Below are 19691 nucleotides of genomic sequence, written 5' to 3'. Positions count from 1 at the left end.
CCTATAAGTTAGGAACATTAATTAGAAGACTACCTATTAGTCAGATACAAAAATAGACAAATAAAATTGTATGTTACCTATATAAAAAATGGTACATAAAATACTATTACATATTGTCAAAAATATGAAAAAACACATATATATATACCTATGTAATAGGCAATGGAATAATATATCTACAAGAATATATAATACTATATCTACAGGAACAAAGTGAATCTCATTTCTGTATAACACGACTAGTGGCCTGGTTAGAAACAATCAGTCGCTTTGGTTTTCTTCCGAGACTTAAGCTCACTGTGAAAAACGACCGGTCGCCTGGTTAGAAACGACCGGTCGCTTCTCCCCTGCTTTGTCATTTCTTTTCTCTTTTCTTGTTTCATTCCTTGTCCGGTTTATATAATATCATTACGATTGTGTTAAATTTAGTGCTATTAACATACTCAAACTAGATTTGCATATAAACTATCAAGTCCTCAAGGGAACAATCTCTTATTTACATATCCATACTCCAATGGATTCGTACACTCACGAATATTTTTATTTAGGTAGTTAGCAAATTAATTTTACGCTGTTATCGATACAACACACTCCCAATGGTACTTCGGCCCCAGTTGTTGGACAGGGATCTATGTCTCATACTAATACTTTGAAATTAGATTTTGTATTGGTTCTCCCCTCTTTGGATTATAATCTCTTATCGGTTGCTCAACTAACTACTGATTTATACTCTATTGTGATTTTTTGCCAAACTTTTGTGTGTTTAAGGACATCCAAATGAGACAAACGATTAGTTGTGGTGTTAGGCAAAGGAAGTTGTATTACTTAGATTTGGTGTCAAATAGTTCAAATAAGTTGCGTCTGGTTTTGACTGTGAACGGTTCTGAGGGGGGAGAAGAGGAAGTCTAATATATGGCTATGGCATCGACATTTGGGGCATACTTCCTTTGGCTACCTGTAGAAAAATATTTTCATTCATTGTTTTCCAGAATTGATATTACTAGTTTTCATTGTGAGGTTTGTGAACTCGCTGAAAGTCATCGTACTTCTTTTCCATCAAGTGCCAAAAAAAAAAATCAGTTCCTTTTATAATAATTCATTCTACTGTTTCGGATCCCTCTCCAGTTCCTCCATCGGATGGAGCATGTTAGTTTGTTACATTTATTGATGACTGTACCAGGATGACCTGGGTACGCCTAATGAAGTCCAAAGAAGAAGTGACTTTTTATTTCATAAATTATATGCAATGATTCTTACTCAATACAAAGCACAAGTTCAAGTCCTCTGCAGTGATAATGGAGAAGAATATATGAGTTTTGTTTTCCAAATTTGTTGGTAATTTAGGCATGTGTGATATCTATGCACCAACTTGAGGGGGAGTGTTGCGATAATTATGGAATTAGTAGAAAATTAGGAGACATTCTAGCTTACCTTATTTATCTTCCTGTAATTACACTATTAGGGTTGTATATACGCCTTGTTGATGACTGAAAGAAAGCATGAAGAATTATTCCCAAATGGAAGAACTATAACATTGGCATCAATCGAAATCTTGAACAAACTGAGAGGCAATGGTTTTCATATTCTGCTGATGCTAAGACAAAACATATTTATATGACATAAAAATGTACTACCGTACATATCCTGCATGTAGCAATATTACCTAACATGGTAGGAGAGTTATGGTTCCGGAGATCGTGAGTTTGAATTCTCTAAACTGTCACTTGATAGCATGGAAAAGCTTTAGCCTTAATTATGCTATATTGTATATTCTCGCATACGATTTTCAAGTCCACAATTCCCGCTACGATACTATCTCCTTAGTGCTCAGTTCTTGAAGATAATATATTTTTCTACAGTTTTTTATTTATTCATAGTCGGATTCCTTGCTGGAATTCATGGATTTTAATTATTAATTATTAATTTATTATAGGTTTTAGCTCCATCCATCCAAAGTACAAACAAACCCATGTGCTAATTAATATAAAAAGAAAACGAATCTTCTACTTCTCGCTGCACCGTCCTTTTGTCTTTTTTACATTTTAACCATATTTTTATTACCATAATGTTTCAAGATAATTCATTACAGGATCTAAAACTAAAATTGCCTCAGTTGCCCTTTCTTCTCTTTCTTTTTTATGACCAAAAAGAGAAGAACTTTTGTTTCTACTTTGGTGTTTTCCAAGCTTTATTCGTCATATTGGTCATATTGAGACCATGAGAAGCACAATATTGGTCATAATGAGGAACTTTTGTTTCTAATGATATAATTGTCTATGCTTTTTATTCTTTTCATGATTACAAAAGTTGAAAGATGATAAGTACGTCGGGTCTTTCTCAAGCTTTATCATGTTCTTTGGTCCTGTCAAGCTGCAATTATTTGAAGGGATGTGTCTTGCGGGACCTTATTTTGTTAGAACTTTACATTTTTATTGGTTGTGGCACAGGGAGGAAAGCGAAAACTGTTCAACACCAATGCCAAGGATGTGTGATAATGGCACTGCTCGATCTCTGGCGATGAGGGAACTGTTCAACTATGGGTTCAATTGAAGGTTGAGTTGTGCTTGGTTGACAAATGAAAGGGGATTGACTCCCGTGAGATTACTTAGCCCAACCGGTTGTTTGTGTAGGTGTGCCATTATTGGAATTGAAACCAGCCCAATTGAACTAATGTATGTGGTGTAGAATACCTTGTGGTATGGCTTTGCACTGCTCGACTCCTTATCAAGCAATTGAGCTTCGAGGGGTGTACTGGCTCAGATAGGTTCTTTTATATGCCTCAATTAAGAGGACTTTACTATTCTTTCAATCTTGCATTTGTGGCTTGGAAGATATAAATGGTACCTAGCCAAAATAGAAAAACCAATGTTATGGTTAGTGCTTCCTTGATTGGGCTCAAAAACCTATATTAGGCACAAGATAACCCTAGATTGGGGTTAATATTTAATGAAATCAGTCCTAAGATTATAATTCGAGCCTATGGGAACCCAAATGGGCCCACGTAGACGCCTTGTTTTTGGGGCCAAAATGCCTTGGATTGGACCTAAAAACCCTATTCGAGCCTGTCCAGCAATAAACATTTATAATACTTGTAAAATAAATGGCAAATAAAGTAGATTATTGAAATGTAAATGACATTAAAATAAAACTCTCAAGACTAGAGTTTTCTCTATCTAATACGAATATTTAAACAAAATGGCTAAAGATTTCTCAATTTAGCCGTTAATGTCAAATGGTTATCTTGGAGGCGAGAAGGCTTTTTAAAATCTTGAAGGTCATTCAAGTATTTTAGAGATGTTGCGTTTGAATTTGGAGAGAGAGTCCTGGAGCTGATGATTTCTCCCTCTATTTATAGGCTTCTTGGGTCTTCTAACCGGCACGGGATCAAATGAGTTTTGATAAGGACCTGCTGGTTAATGAATTGCAAGGGAAGAAAAATAGGGCCTCGAGTGCTTCGATCCTTGGGTTACTCGGGGACTGCTTGATGGTGGCTGTTGGGCGGCTCCTGCGGTCCAAATCACATTTAATGCGGTTGCTAGATCATCTGAAATTTTCCAGTTGCCGAAGTTGCCATCTGGTCCTTTGTTTGAGTCTTCGCGCTTTTGTTTGGGTGATAGCATGTTTGGAAGTTTTCCAGTCGCCGAAGTTGCCATTTGGTCCTAATTGTTTCATTTCAACCTTTTCACCAATCCATGTGTATTATTTAAAAAAAGACTATTGAGTTCCTGGCTTTGGTGTGGGCTCGGGCCGAAATAGATAAACAAGAAATGGGCTTAGTATTTAAACTAAGATGTGGCCCGATTGCAAAATTAAAAGCCCTTTTATCTTTTACAGGGATTGAATGGGCCCGATATAAGAAATATATATAATGTCAAATTAAAAAAAGATATTAAAAATGTTACTCATCTTCTTTTGAATTTCAGAAGCAAAACCATAACCTTTGAGCTTAAGCTTTTCTTATATGTCTTGGCTTCACCCAAATCAATATAATCTCTCAGTAGATTGTGAAGGTGTTTGGCTCAGAAGAATTCTTGCAGATTTGCAGCAGGAGATCAAGTCTCCAAGACAACATATATTGTGAGTGACAATATGTCTGCAATTGCAATGACAAAAAATCTAGTCTTTCACAGCATGACTATAAAAGGAAACTACCTTTGAAACAGAGAAGATAACAGAGTTTTTTTTTTTTTTTTTTGGGTCTAGTTTTTGTCAGTCTATGTTTTGAGCTTTTATTAAAGAGTTAATAAATTAGGGAAATGCATCTTAGATCTCAGAAACCTGGCATCAAATTTCGCTGCATTTTTGTGGGACTTTCCTTAAATTATGGGCTCCTAGATTTATGAATTTTGGGGGGTGATCTCATTCCATTCTTCTAGTCTTTGATATGGAAGGTTATTATTCTATGATGATATGGATTACTTATGGAAAGTTAGTTCCATTTTAGTAAGCTCAAATTCCAATTATAGTTAAGTCTCTATTTTTTTTTTTTGTGTTTTCTTGGTTGTTTTGGCATACCATTCTCTTTTGAATTAATTGAGCATAAATTACAGACACAAATGTACAAAGAATGCTTTTGACATTGTTAATTTAGTGATCTGGATTTAGAATCATTGAATCAAATGCTAGCTTTGTTTCAAATTTAGGCAGAACTGGTTCTGGGTTAAACTTCTTATGCTTGTTTGTCTCCCCCATATGACAATGGCAAAACTTTCATGTAGTATAGGGGATGAAAAAACACATCCCACTAATATTAGTAAATTCTTTCTTTTCATGCAGGAAGGACGGGAATTATAAACGAACTGTGATTGCATGCTTCATACAAGCAATATATTTGCTTGAACTCGATAGACAAGAGAATAGAGATGAAACAAATGCTCTAGCTCCTAAGTGGTGGATACCTTTTAAGTATAAACTATCGCAAACCTTAATCGATGAAAGAGATGGATCCATATTTGGGGCAATTTTGGAATGGGATCGGTCTGCAGCACTTGCTGACTTTGTACTTATCAGACCAAGTGGTGCACCAAAGGCGGTTTTAGCACTTAGAGGAACATTGCTCAAAGGCCCAACTATGCGAAGGGATATTGAAGACGACCTTCGTTTTCTTGCTTGGGAGAGCTTAAAGGGTTCTGTTAGGTTCAAAGCAGCTATGGAGGCTCTGAAATCAGTTGCTGAAAGGTATGGAAGCAGTAATGTATGTATTGCGGGACACTCATTGGGGGCTGGATGTATGTGGAAACTCATTTGTTCAATCCGCCTTCCGTTTCGCTAGCAATGAGCTTCAGAAATATTGGAGAGAAAGCAGGATTTGCTTGGAAGAGATTGAAGTCAATGCTCCCTTTGAGAAGTGGAGCTCAGATCAGCAGTGAAGAGGGAGATAGGACTTCTGGTTTTGGACTGAAGAATTGGATGCCAAATTTTTCGGGTTTGAAGAATCCTGGTATGGGTTTGGGAAAATGGGTTCCTCATTTGTACGTAAATAACAGTGACTACATCTGCTGTTCTTATACTGAGCATGATGGAGCAGAAGTAAACAATGCTGACAAGGAGAATGTGTTAGCGAGATATCCCTATTCTATTAGGATATTGTTTTGTTTATTTCTTTTTGTATAGATATTATGTAATTAGGATACCACTTATTTTCCTAGTTTAAACCTATTAGGGTTTGCAACCTGTATTATAAATACCTCCTTTCGGAGTATGAAATATATCTGAAAATATTCTACCATATTATTTGACTTGGTATCAGAGCCAGGTTTCTGGTGACCTGTGTGTGTTGTGCCCACCCATGTTCTACTTTGTGCCATAATTTCTTTTTAGGGTTCTTGTGCCTGTGCCTGTGCTGTGTTTATCGTATCTGCTTCGTGTTGTGTTTGTTTCCGCTGCTATCATGGGTGATGATTCCATAATTGTGACTGGTACTAGTGCGTCTACACCGAAGGAGGCACGTCCCTCGCGTGATTACTCTACCCCGCTTACATCTGACAAATTGGATGGCTCCAATTATGCCTCTTGGTCTCGTGGTGCGCGTATTACGATTACTAGTCGTCGTATGGCAAGTTGGATCAATGGGAAGAAGCCTGCTCCGTCTCAAGATTCTACTGCCTATGCCGAATGGGAAGAAGATAATTGTCTGGTGCAGTCATGGCTTCTCAATTCCATTACTAAACCAGTTCGTGCCTTGTTCGAACATGGTGATACTGCTTTTTATATATGGGAGGCTGCTCAGAAGACCTATACTGTGACTCAGAATAGTTCTCGTTTGTTTCAACTCCGACGGCAATCTATACTTATAGGTCAGAATGGTGAATCCGTGAAAGTGTTCTATGAAAAACTTCATGCTATCTGGCAAGAGATTGATTGTCTACGTCCGAATGAGTTTAGTTGTTCTGCTGATGGGGCTCGTCGTCTGAAAGAAATTGAAGCCGATCGAGTTTATGATTTTCTTGGCGGGCTTGATCCACCGTATGATGGTGTTCGTAGCCGTATTCTTGCTCTTAGTCCTATTCCCCCTCCTCTCGAAGCGTATGTCATGGTCATGGAGGAAGATACTCGTCAATCCGCTATGCTTGGAGGAGGATCGATGGCTCTCAAGGTTGACCCAGCACGTCACCGACCGGTCAGCCAGCACGACGCGACCGGTCGCGCTCCGTCTAGGAAGTTTGGATCTTCTGCTGGATCTCGTCCTTCTGCCCCTACCTCTACCGCTCTTGAAGGTCCGCTTAAGTGCCACCATTGTAATGGGAATCATTACTCCGAGAAGTGTTTTAAGGAGCATGGTTGTCCTGATTGGTTTGCTAACTACAAAGCTCGTATGTATGGCCCCAAGGCCACTTACACTGTGACTCCTGATGAGGCCCATCCTCCAGCTCCATTTGCAAATCTGTGTGCTTCTGATACTATGGCAGGTATGGGTTCTACTATATGGATAATTGACACTGGTGCTTCTGATCATATGACTTATAATGATAATATGTTTGATGAGTTGTCGCATAACCCCCGTAACCCCTATATTACTAGTGCTAATGGCTTACCTTCCCCAATTACTGGTGAAGGTATCATCCATCTCACCCCTTCTTTACCTCTGTCTCATGCCCTATTGGTTCCCAATATTCATTGCAATTTGTTATCCGCTGGGCGTTTACTTGATACACTTAACGCTTCTGCTACCTTCTATTCTACCCATTGTTTTTTTCCAGGATCTCAGGACTCACGAGAAGATTGGGCATGGTAAACGGATAGGGGGCTTATATTATTTACAGTTGCCGGCTGCAGCAGTTCGTGATTGTGTCGCTAATAAAGCTCTGAGTGGCAGTGTCAAGGACAAGCAACAACTTTGGTTATGGCATCGTCGCTTAGGACATCCGTCGGTTGGTTATCTTAGACATTTGTTTCCTTCATTATTTAGTTCGTGTGATGAGTTTAGTTTCAAATGTGAGACTTGTGTAATGGCCAAGAGCCACTGTACTGTTTTTCCCTTAAGTAATAATAAAGCTGCTTTGCCTTTTGAGTTAGTACATTCTGATGTCTGGGGTCTTGCTCATGTGACTTCTCATGGTTTCCGTTGGTTTGTGACGTTTATTGATGACTGCACTCGCGTAACATGGGTGTATTTGATGAAGGATAAACATGATGTTGCCTCTATTCTTCCTGACTTTTATGCCATGGTGTCTACTCAGTTCCATGCTCGTGTTAAAGTATTTCGCACTGATAATGGCGGTGAATATGTGAATCATACCTTGGCCCAATTCTTTCGTGATCAAGGTATCATTCATCAAACTACCACTCCATTCACACCTCAACAGAATGGTGTGTCTGAAAGGAAGAATTGCCAGTTACTTGAAGTTGCTCGCTCTCTGGTGTTGGATATGTCAGCCTATTCCTAACAACTAAAATGAGTTATTAAAAATAGAAACTTCAATTCTCGCAAGTGCACGAACCATTTATAGTATAGCTTATGAAATACGAGGTCGATCCCACGGAGAATGGTAACTTGGTTGCAAGTTAAACTACTTAGAATGATGGAAAAACTGAAAACAAAGAAACAAACTAACTAACAATTGGCAAGGTCTAGGACAGAATCCTAGCACCACACACGCACTCGAATGGGGGGTTTTTGTTGTTTAAATGAAAACAAGAGAATGAAATGGAAGTGCTGGAAGTAAACAATGGCAGCAATGAACAAGTTGTGAAACAATGATTGAGAAGTGTTAGAGCCTTGGAATCTACCACTAGTCTTCCTATCCAAGTTATGAATGCATAGAAATTGACTCAAGCTTCATTAACAACAGATTATCGCATACAAGCCTATGGTATCTAGGTGCAGGATGCATGATTCTCCTAAGGCATGTAATTGTGCATGGTATCTACACAACACGTGATCTCTAATATGCAACCTAAGCATGGTATCTACTTAGAATAAAGCATATAAGAGTCATTAAGTTCCTTGAGAATATGATAATCACACAAGTCCTAGAACATGGTATCTGTCCTAGTCAACCTATGGTTATTAACCCCTTGAATGATTCTTAGGCCATTCATGTGTTGCTTGTGAAAGGAGAGTAGAATCGGTGAATCTAAACCCCTTCCCAACCTGTGCTAGATGCATAAAATCCTAGTTAGCTACTCCAAGAAAACATACATCAAGCACATAATAAGCTGGAGATTAACAACTTGATAATGAAAGCAAGGAAATCAATTAACTATGAAATCATCCATAACATTGAATATTCATGACTAGGGCTTCATCCTAAGCCCTAACAAAATGGATTAGTTAAACATAATTATGAATACAGAAGATAAGAAATACATAGGTAGAATAAAGAGAATAGAAGAACTAGCTGGTGGCAGCAAGGTAGTTTCCAGGACAGCTCCCAGCTCTCCCTCCTTTGCAGCTAGCTCTCTCTCTCTCTTTGTGGTGAATCTGAATGTGTGTATGGAAGTAATGGATGAAGTGAATTGTGTCTGGGATGTGGAATGGAAGTGGTATTTATAGGGAGAAGGAAAGGGGAATTCTGAATTGAATATGACTAATGCATACAACACTTGTATTTAGATAATCAGAATTGGTTGCTGCACTAATAAATCCCACCAGCAGCCATAGGTCATCTTCATGTCAGCATGATCAAGCATCCATCCAGAAACCAATAGCTCATGCCTAGCTCACCATGACCAAGCATCCATCAGCTCATCCTCATGTCAGCATGATGTGTATTTTGATGGGCTCACGGATTGGGTTTGGCTGAATCCAAACTCGGATGAAGAAGATAAGTCCGAAATGAACTTCTAACTCAATATCCAGTTTTTGCACGTTTTGCACCATTTTGCTTCAAAAGCAATCTCTTGCTGCCTTCAACCTATAGAACACACAAACATAGGTAAGTGACTTGAAATAAAGAGAAACTAAACAAAATTACTAAGTAACGAAGGCATGCAAATGTGTGAAATTATGAACTTATCAAATACCCCCAAACTTAGACTTTGCTAGTCCTCGAGCAAACAAAATAAAACTACAACTTAGAAAACAGAAAATAAGCAGCTAGCCTTCCAAACAATATCCTCAAAGAATCATCAAAGTATATGGTTCCAAAGAAACACAACAATCACAATCTAAGTTCCACACATGATTCAAGAGTGTGCAAAGCTTACAATGACATCCTTAAGTGTAGTGTGTGAATGCCAAATCAGAACAACACCTGCAACTCAAATAAGTACATGCGCACACACTTAAAGCACAATCAAGAATTTCGAGCCCCATAAGCTCATTATGAAATCAGCTCTCCACAGTAATACCACACATTACCAAGGATCAAAAGGACTTTACAAGGGTTGTAATGAGGCTTAGGGTAGTGGTTGAATGAAAGAGGAGACATGGAGATATAACAACATTTTGAGCACAACTAAAGCATAGGTAAAAGCATGAGAGATTACTGAACTTTGTAACAAGCAAGGAACACATACATGAGCAGATTTTCAACATAATTTCAGCACCTTCAAATGTGTTATTTGGCCTAATTTTGTGGCTCTTTACCCTAGATCACCATGATCTTTCCTTATAACACCCTAGGGCCGTGACTACATTGGTCACACTTCATTACCTCTTTTGATTAGTTAACAATACCCCAAAACTTATTTCTTTTCAACACTTGGGTTACAGCACTAATGACTCACTTTTGCTCCAAAAACCTTGCAATCTTTATGACTCTCCTTTAAAGATAGCTTTAATTGCTCAAAGAATAGGTAAAGATAAGAAACAGAGATTTATTATGGTAGAAATGGTTTACACAAAGAAAGGCTTAACGTAGGCTCAAATGGATTGACTAGGGATGAATACATGTAGAGGGATGGTTAGAAAGGCTCAAACGATTTAAACATGGCCTAAATCACTTCCTAAGCATTGTATGGCAACAGAATGTCTCAAGAGATATTCAAATAAGTTCTAGAGCATGAAACCAAGATCATGAAATAAGCAGAATTGCATAACATCTCCAAGTAGCAAGAAATTGGACTAACTTGGCAAAGTGCTCAATAAGTGCAAGGATGGCATGCAAGACAAAGTTCACTCAGAATCACACATAGGCCTTAAACAATGACTATCAATTTCTGAAAAAACCATATTAGTATTAAATCCAAGTCTTATCATAGGTGTTTGGAAGGATAACGAAACAACACACAAAATCCTGCGTTATTAGACACTAGACACACTTAAAAATTTTAAAATTTGACAATAAAACAACATAACTGAATCCTTCCCCCCAAACTTAAATGAAACATTGTCCTCAATGTTTAGAGTATAAGAACAAGCAATGCCTCATAAATGAAAGGAAAGAAGATAAGGAAAAGACATAACCAAATGTTAGAGTTCAGAAAACAACTCCCCTTTGAAGCGATTAGGACGCAAGCAAGCTCCTTGCACGTTCTATCTTCTCCTCATCACCTTGGGTTGCCTCCCAAGAAGCGCTAAGTTTTATGTCTTCAGCCGGACGTCCAAACTTTGGTGAGCTTCAAGAGAGTGGTGGAGGCTCCTTGAGTGCTTGAGACTCAATATTGGCATCAAAGTTGGCATCAAAGTAAGGTTTCAACCGATGTCCGTTCACCTTGAAGGTGCTGCCATCCTTAATATTTTGAATCTCCACTGCGCCATGATCAAACACATTAGTAATAACAAAAGGGCCAATCCACCGAGAACGAAGCTTACCTGGGAAGAGCTTAAGGCGTGAATTGAATAAGAGAACCTTCTGCCCTTCCTCAAACGTCTTCCTAAGAATCTTCTTGTCATGATACTGCTTTGTTTTCTCCTTATAAAGCTTAGCGTTCTCATACGCCTCATGTCGCAACTCCTCCAACTCATTGAGTTGAAGCCTCCTCTTTTCACCAGCAGCTTTCATGTCAAAATTGAATGCCTTGATCGCCCAATAAGCCCTGTGCTCAAGCTCCACTGGTAAGTGACAAGGTTTACCAAAAACAAGTCTATATGGAGACATACCTATGGGGGTCTTATAAGCTGTCCTATAAGCCCACAATGCATCCTCCAAACGCATGTACCAATCCTTCCTTGTGGTGTTCACTGTCTTCTCAAGTATGTTCTTAATCTCCCTATTGCTTATCTCAACCTGCCCACTAGTTTGAGGATGGTAGGGTGTTGCCACCTTATGCTTGATTCCATACTTCTTCAAGAGTGCTGCAAAAGCTTGGTTAACAAAATGGGAGCCACCATCACTAATGATTGCTCTTGGTGTGCCAAACCTTGTAAAAATATTTCCTCTGAGAAAACTGATCACAATCTTAGCATCATTAGTTCTAGTGGCAATGGCTTCCACCCATTTGGAAACATAATCGACAGCAACTAATATATATTCAAATCCATAAGAAGTAGGAAAAGGGCCCATGAAATCAATTCCCCAAACATCAAATATATCAATGACTAAGATATTAGTGAGAGGCATCTGATTTCTAGCATGCAAATTACCCATCCGTTGGCATCTATCACATGAAGCACAAAATGTATAAGCATCCTTAAAAAGGGTAGGCCAAAAGAAACCTGATTGTAGCACTTTGTTGGCAGTCTTCTTTGCTCCAAAATGGCCTCCGCATGCATGGGAGTGACAAAACTCTAGAATGCTCTTAAAATCACCTTCAGGCACACACCTTCGAATTACTTGGTCCGGACAATGCTTGAATAGGTATGGATCATCCCAAAAGTAGTATCTTGCTTGTTTCCTAAGCTTGTCACGTTGGAATGTAGATAACCCTGTAGGGAGTTCGTTAGTGCATAAGTAGTTAACAATATCAGCAAACCAAGGCAATGGATTAAGAGAATTCAAAGCACAAATAGAGAAGAGTTGCTCATCAGGGAAGCTTTCACGCAATGGCAGTGAATCCTCCTCTTCATTAGATACATGCACCAATCTACTCAAGTGATCAGCCACCACATTCTCACTTCCTTTCTTATCTTTTATCTCCAAGTCAAACTCTTGCAACAAGAGGATCCATCTAATGAGGCGTGGCTTGGCATCCTTTTTAGCTAACAAGTATTTCAATGCTGCATGATCAGTGTAAACAATGACCTTGTTAGTAATCAAATAAGATCTGAACTTCTCTAAAGCAAATATGACAGCTAATAACTCCTTCTCTGTGGTGGAATAGTTGAGTTGGGCATCGTTGAGGGTTCTACTAGCATAGTAGATGGCATGTGGCTTCTTATCAACTCGCTGCCCCAAAACAGCTCCAACAGCATAATCTGAGGCGTCACACATCAGTTCAAAAGGCAAGCTCCAATCCGGTGGCATAATGATTGGGGCAGTTGTGAGCATCATTTTCAAAGCATTGAAAGCATTCTCACAGTTTTGATCAAACACAAAATCCATGTCCTTGGCAAGGAGATTGCACAAAGGCCTTGCAATCTTAGAAAAATCTTTAATGAAACGCCTATAGAAACCTGCATGGCCAAGGAAAGAACGTACTTCTTTGACAGAAGTAGGTGAGGGCATAGAAGCAATCAAATCAATCTTAGCTTTATCTACCTCAATTCCATTACTAGAGATGACATGACCAAGAACTATGCCTTGGTTAACCATAAAATGACATTTTTCCCAATTAAGCACAAGGTTATTTTGTTCACATCTAGCCAACACCTTAGATAAGTTATGCAAACATTGATCAAAAGAATCACCAAAGACAGAGAAGTCATCCATGAATACCTCAATAAACCTTTCTACCATGTCGGAGAAAATGCTCATCATGCACCTTTGGAAAGTGGCTGGGGCGTTGCAAAGACCAAAGGGCATCCTCCTATAAGCAAAAGTACCAAAGGGACATGTGAAGGTTGTCTTCTCTTGATCTTCTGGGGCTATGGCGATTTGGTTGTAACCTGAATATCCATCAAGGAAGCAATAGTGGCTATGGCCAGCCAATCTCTCAAGCATTTGATCAATAAATGGAAGAGGGAAGTGATCCTTGCTTGTTGCTGTGTTGAGCTTCCTATAATCAATGCAAACTCTCCAGCCCGTGGTCATCCGTGTTGGTACAAGCTCGTTTGCTTCATTCTTCACCACTGTGATACCTGATTTCTTGGGGACAACTTGTATTGGGCTCACCCATTTACTGTCAGAAATAGGGTAAATAATACCAACATCTAAAAGCTTCATTACTTCTTTCCTTACCACCTCCTTCATGTTTGGATTGAGACGTCTTTGGGCATCCCTCTTAGGCACTGCATTGTCCTCCAATAGTATCCTATGCATGCACGATGTTGGGCTTATGCCTTTGATATCTGCAATGCTCCATCCAATCGCAGTTTTGTGCTCTTTTAGAACCCTCAAAAGCTTCTTCTCATCATTTGGTTCGAGGTGTGAGGCAATGATAACAGGTAGAGTCTCACTCTCACCTAAATAAGCATATTTAAGGTGTGTTGGCAATTGCTTTAATTCCAACTCCGGTGCCTGCACAATAGAAGGTAAAACCTTATTAGTAGGTGCGGGTAAAGATTCAAATTGGTTTGCATACCTCTTTCCCACTTCTATGTAGCTATCCATGCTGCAAACAAGCTCAAGAAGTAAAGGAGAGATCACAGCCTCTAATCTGTCCACTTCTTCTTTCCTTATGCTTTGTGTGATGCATGCTTCAATAGGCTCCAAATAACTCATTGGCAGTGCTTCTTTCACCATATTATCAATTGCATCAAGCTGGAAAACTTCATGCTCATCACTTGGAAACTTGGAGGCTTCAAACACTTTGAATGCTATTGTCTCATCAAACACGTTCATAGTCAATGTACCCTTCTTCACATCAATAATTGCACCGGCAGTTGCCATGAATGGACGACCAAGAATGAGTGGTAACTGATTGTCATGAATTGGTGCTTCTTCCATTTCCAACACCAAGAAATCAGCTGGCAAAATCAGCTCTTCTACTTTCACCAAAACATCTTCTAGAATGCCCCTAGGGTACCTGATAGTTCTATCTGCCAATTGAATGCTCACAGATGTGGCTTGCAACTCACCAAGGTTAAGTTTCTCATAAACATGATATGGCATAAGGTTAATGGATGCACCAAGATCAAGCAAAGCTTTTTGAAACTTAAAATCACCAACTATACAAGGTATAGAAAATGAACCTGGATCCTTTAGCTTTGGAGGTAGCTTTCTTTGTAAGACTGCACTAACCTCTTCACTTAATGCAACCTGTTCATGCTCTTTGAATCTCCTCTTGTTAGTGCATAGATCCTTCAAAAATTTTGCATATTTTGGAATCTGAGCAATGGCATTGAGCAATGGGATGTTGATTTGCACTTTCTTGAATATTTCCATTATCTCATCCAAGCCTTGATCTTTCTTTGACTTTGATAACCTGCTGGGAAAGGGTGCAATAGGCCTAAAAGCATTAGATGAAATTGGAACTTGATTAGCATTAGATGATACCTTAGGGCCTGTGCTCTTTCCAAGAGAATTGAGGGGCTGTTTGGTGGAACCTGTGGGCTGCCCTTGTGGTGGCTGAATGATCTCCACGTTTTCTCCATCTTCTTGCTCTTCATTGGCATCTCCAACCTTATTATCAACTTGTTTACCACTTCTCAAGATGTGCACTGCTTTAACTTGCTCATGATGCCTTGGATTCACCTCCGTTTGGCTTGGAAAAGTTCCGGATGCTCTATTGCTCATGGAGGATGCAATCTGCCCAACTTGCACTTCTAGTTTGTTCATTGCATTTTGAAGATTCTGATTGGTTTGCATCTGTTGCCCCATGAACTTCTTGAACATGTCTTGCAATTCTCCCATTTGATCACCCCTTTGCTCTTGTACTTGTTGGGGAGCTTGCTGGAATTGCCTTTGTTGTATTTGAAATCCTGGGGGAGGTCCTTGAGATTGTTGCACATTTGAATTATTGCTCCACCTGAAATTAGGATGATTTCTCCACCCCGGATTGTATGTGTTTGAGTAAGGATCATTCTGAGGATTCCTTCCTTGAAGGGCATTTGCTTGCTCTAGCATGTGCTTTGCAAAAGATTGGTCTTGAACTTCCTCTTTGCTTCCTAGAGGGCCAGTCACTGCCTGTTGAAGCAAAGAACACATAACATCAAGTTTTGCATTAATCTCATTATTAGTACTTACCTCAGAGACCACAGCTTTCATAGGAGCTCCTCTTCCTTTATTGTAGCTCCATTGTTGAGAGTTGGTACTCAAAGATTCAAAGAGAGTAAAAGCCTCATCTGCTGTTTTGTTCATCAGTCCTTCTCCACTTGTTGCATCTACCATCATCCTTTCGGAATCAAGCAAACCTTCATAGAAAGATTGCATTTGCATCCAACTCTCTATATTGTGGTGTGGGCAAGAACTCATCATCTCCTTGTACCTCTCCCAGCATTCATGAAAAGCTTCTCCTTCTCTTTGTGTGAAACCAAGAATTTCCTTTCTAATCTTGTTAGTCTTTTGAGCTGGAAAGAATTTCTGCAAAAACTTATTAGAAAGCTCATCCCAAGTACGAATTGAAGCATTAGGCAAAGAGTATAACCATGACTTAGCCTTATCTTTTAAACTGAATGGGAATAGCCTCATCTTAATCTGCTCATCATCAAGTCCTTGAATTTTGATTGTAGCACATATTTCAAAGAATTGCTTAACATGCATGTAAGGATCCTCAGTGGTATTACCATAATAAGTTGGAAGAAGATGAATCATACCACTTCTAAGCTCAAACCTGTCAATTGTGAGTTGAGGATAGACGATGCACGAAGGTTGATCAGTGACTTTGGGGATGGAAAATTCACGCAGGGGTTTCCTAGGTTGGACAACAAGCGCACCACCTCCTTCATCATTATTGTTGTTGTTTGGAATCTCTGCCATCTTGCTTGAACCTTCAGATTCGTAGCTCTCAGATTCAGCACTTAAAGAACTATAATTCCTCCTCAAACCAACACGTACAGCAAAAGTTCCTGGTGAAATTGGCTCAGAATCAGATTCGGACATATATGCACACACAAGAAACCAATTAGTGCCTTCAAATGGAGATAACAACTAAAAAGAAAAACAGAATACAGAAATAAAAACCAACGAAAACAAAAACAAAAACACTCAAAGTAATCTAACTATAGCACCATCGTTACCGGTTCCCCGGCAACGGCGCCAAAAACTTGTTGAGCCTATTCCTAACAACTAAAATGAGTTATTAAAAATAGAAACTTCAATTCTCGCAAGTGCACGAACCATTTATAGTATAGCTTATGAAATACGAGGTCGATCCCACGGAGAATGGTAACTTGGTTGCAAGTTAAACTACTTAGAATGATGGAAAAACTGAAAACAAAGAAACAAACTAACTAACAATTGGCAAGGTCTAGGACAGAATCCTAGCACCACACACGCACTCGAATGGGGGGTTTTTGTTGTTTAAATGAAAACAAGAGAATGAAATGGAAGTGCTGGAAGTAAACAATGGCAGCAATGAACAAGTTGTGAAACAATGATTGAGAAGTGTTAGAGCCTTGGAATCTACCACTAGTCTTCCTATCCAAGTTATGAATGCATAGAAATTGACTCAAGCTTCATTAACAACAGATTATCGCATACAAGCCTATGGTATCTAGGTGCAGGATGCATGATTCTCCTAAGGCATGTAATTGTGCATGGTATCTACACAACACGTGATCTCTAATATGCAACCTAAGCATGGTATCTACTTAGAATAAAGCATATAAGAGTCATTAAGTTCCTTGAGAATATGATAATCACACAAGTCCTAGAACATGGTATCTGTCCTAGTCAACCTATGGTTATTAACCCCTTGAATGATTCTTAGGCCATTCATGTGTTGCTTGTGAAAGGAGAGTAGAATTGGTGAATCTAAACCCCTTCCCAACCTGTGCTAGATGCATAAAATCCTAGTTAGCTACTCCAAGAAAACATACATCAAGCACATAATAAGCTGGAGATTAACAACTTGATAATGAAAGCAAGGAAATCAATTAACTATGAAATCATCCATAACATTGAATATTCATGACTAGGGCTTCATCCTAAGCCCTAACAAAATGGATTAGTTAAACATAATTATGAATACAGAAGATAAGAAATACATAGGTAGAATAAAGAGAATAGAAGAACTAGCTGGTGGCAGCAAGGTAGTTTCCAGGACAGCTCCCAGCTCTCCCTCCTTTGCAGCTAGCTCTCTCTCTCTCTTTGTGGTGAATCTGAATGTGTGTATGGAAGTAATGGATGAAGTGAATTGTGTCTGGGATGTGGAATGGAAGTGGTATTTATAGGGAGAAGGAAAGGGGAATTCTGAATTGAATATGACTAATGCATACAACACTTGTATTTAGATAATCAGAATTGGTTGCTGCACTAATAAATCCCACCAGCAGCCATAGGTCATCTTCATGTCAGCATGATCAAGCATCCATCCAGAAACCAATAGCTCATGCCTAGCTCACCATGACCAAGCATCCATCAGCTCATCCTCATGTCAGCATGATGTGTATTTTGATGGGCTCACGGATTGGGTTTGGCTGAATCCAAACTCGGATGAAGAAGATAAGTCCGAAATGAACTTCTAACTCAATATCCAGTTTTTGCACGTTTTGCACCATTTTGCTTCAAAAGCAATCTCTTGCTGCCTTCAACCTATAGAACACACAAACATAGGTAAGTGACTTGAAATAAAGAGAAACTAAACAAAATTACTAAGTAACGAAGGCATGCAAATGTGTGAAATTATGAACTTATCAATATGTCTGTTCCCCATCATCTTTGGGGACATGGTGTCTTGGTCGCCGCCTACTTGATTAACCGTACTCCTAGTCGGGTTCTTGATTTCAAGACTCCACTTGATGTGTTGTGTGCTCTTACTCCTCCGGTTTCGGTCCCTAAGTTACCTCCGAAGGTGTTTGGGTGTGTTGCGTATGTTCATGTCTACTCCCATCAACGGAGTAAACTTGATCCTTGTGCTCTCCGATGCGTCTTCATTGGTTATTCTACTACTCAGAATGGTTATAAGTGTTATCACCCGCCTACTCAGAAGGTACATGTCACTTTGGATGTTACATTTCATGAAGAAGTACCCTATTATGTTTCTCCCTTCTCTTCAATTCAGAGGGAGAGGGGGAGTGAATTGAAGAGTTTCGGAGTGGAAAATATGGAAGATTTTGGACCTGAAGAACAAATTTCTGGCGAACAGGAAGCGACCGGTCACAGGGAAGAAGCGACTGGTCGCGAACGAATCTGTGATAAAAACGACCGGTCGCACATAAGACGCGACCGGTCGCCTGCCTCGACAAAGGACAACAGTACCAATATGATCGAAGCGACCGGTCGCGAACGAATCTGCCCAGGAAACAACCGGTCGCACATAGGAAGAGACCGGTCTCTCACGTCGACGAGCGACAACAGTACCGATACGAGTGACGCGACCGGTCGCCTGGAAAGCCACGATCGATCGCCAAACGAAATTTTTGTTGTTTTCGAGCCTCTCTCAGAAGGACATAACAGTGATATTAGTGACTCTCGTACATATGAAATTGATAATAGACCCCCCTTTGTCCTGCCATTGCCTCAATCAAGTTGTGATAATGAGGTACTTTCTAATGATATGCCTACCTATTCTTTGCCCCCACGTACAACCTGTGGGAAACCTAAAGTGCAATATTCTCCTGATATACATGCCAAGTCTAAATATCCCATTAACCATTATATGCCAACTCATCGTTTATCTAAGTCATATGCATCATATTTGTGTCAATTATCTAGTGTATGTGTGCCAACTAAGTTGCAGAATGCTCTATCTAATCAAAATTGGGTAGATGCAATGCATGTTGAGATGGAAGCCTTGAACAAAAATGCTACTTGGGAGTTAGTTCCTTTACCAAAAGGAAAAAAGGCAGTTGGGTGCAGATGGGTGTTTACTTTGAAGCACAAGGCTGATGGTTTCATTGACCGTTACAAGGCAAGATTGGTAACAAAAGGGTATACTCAGACATATGGAGTGGATTACACAGAGACTTTTGCTCCAGTAGCTAAGCTCAACACTGTACGCGTACTCTTATCATTAGCTGCTAACCGTGACTGGCCGCTGCTACAATTTGATGTCAAAAATGCATTCCTCCATGATGACCTCAAGGAAGAAATATATATGGATCCTCCGCCGGGTATCCCTGTGACCTCTAAGGAGGGTGTGGTGTGCAAGCTACGGAAATCCTTGTA

The 19691-nt window shown here is 39.5% G+C and overlaps 1 non-coding gene and 1 pseudogene across 2 annotated transcripts; both read left to right on the top strand.

Annotated features, from left to right (window-relative positions):
• Positions 1–3930: 3930 nt before the first annotated feature.
• Positions 3931–5728, top strand: LOC110754898 (GDSL esterase/lipase At4g10955-like; annotated as a pseudogene). The gene is made up of 2 exons (XR_015834647.1): positions 3931–4077; positions 4777–5728. The product of XR_015834647.1 is annotated as a GDSL esterase/lipase At4g10955-like (transcript).
• Positions 5729–15810: 10082 nt separating this feature from the next.
• LOC148295916 (small nucleolar RNA R71) lies at positions 15811–15917 on the top strand. The gene has a single exon (XR_015834904.1). It is a non-coding gene; the product is annotated as a small nucleolar RNA R71 (small nucleolar RNA).
• Positions 15918–19691: the final 3774 nt, after the last annotated feature.

This window comes from Prunus avium, chromosome 3 (assembly GCF_965620075.1).
Source record: "Prunus avium chromosome 3, drPruAviu1.hap1.1, whole genome shotgun sequence".
Taxonomy (NCBI): domain Eukaryota; kingdom Viridiplantae; phylum Streptophyta; class Magnoliopsida; order Rosales; family Rosaceae; genus Prunus; species Prunus avium.
Note: the sequence above shows the minus strand (reverse complement) of the source record. Positions and strands in the feature narration are given on the sequence as shown.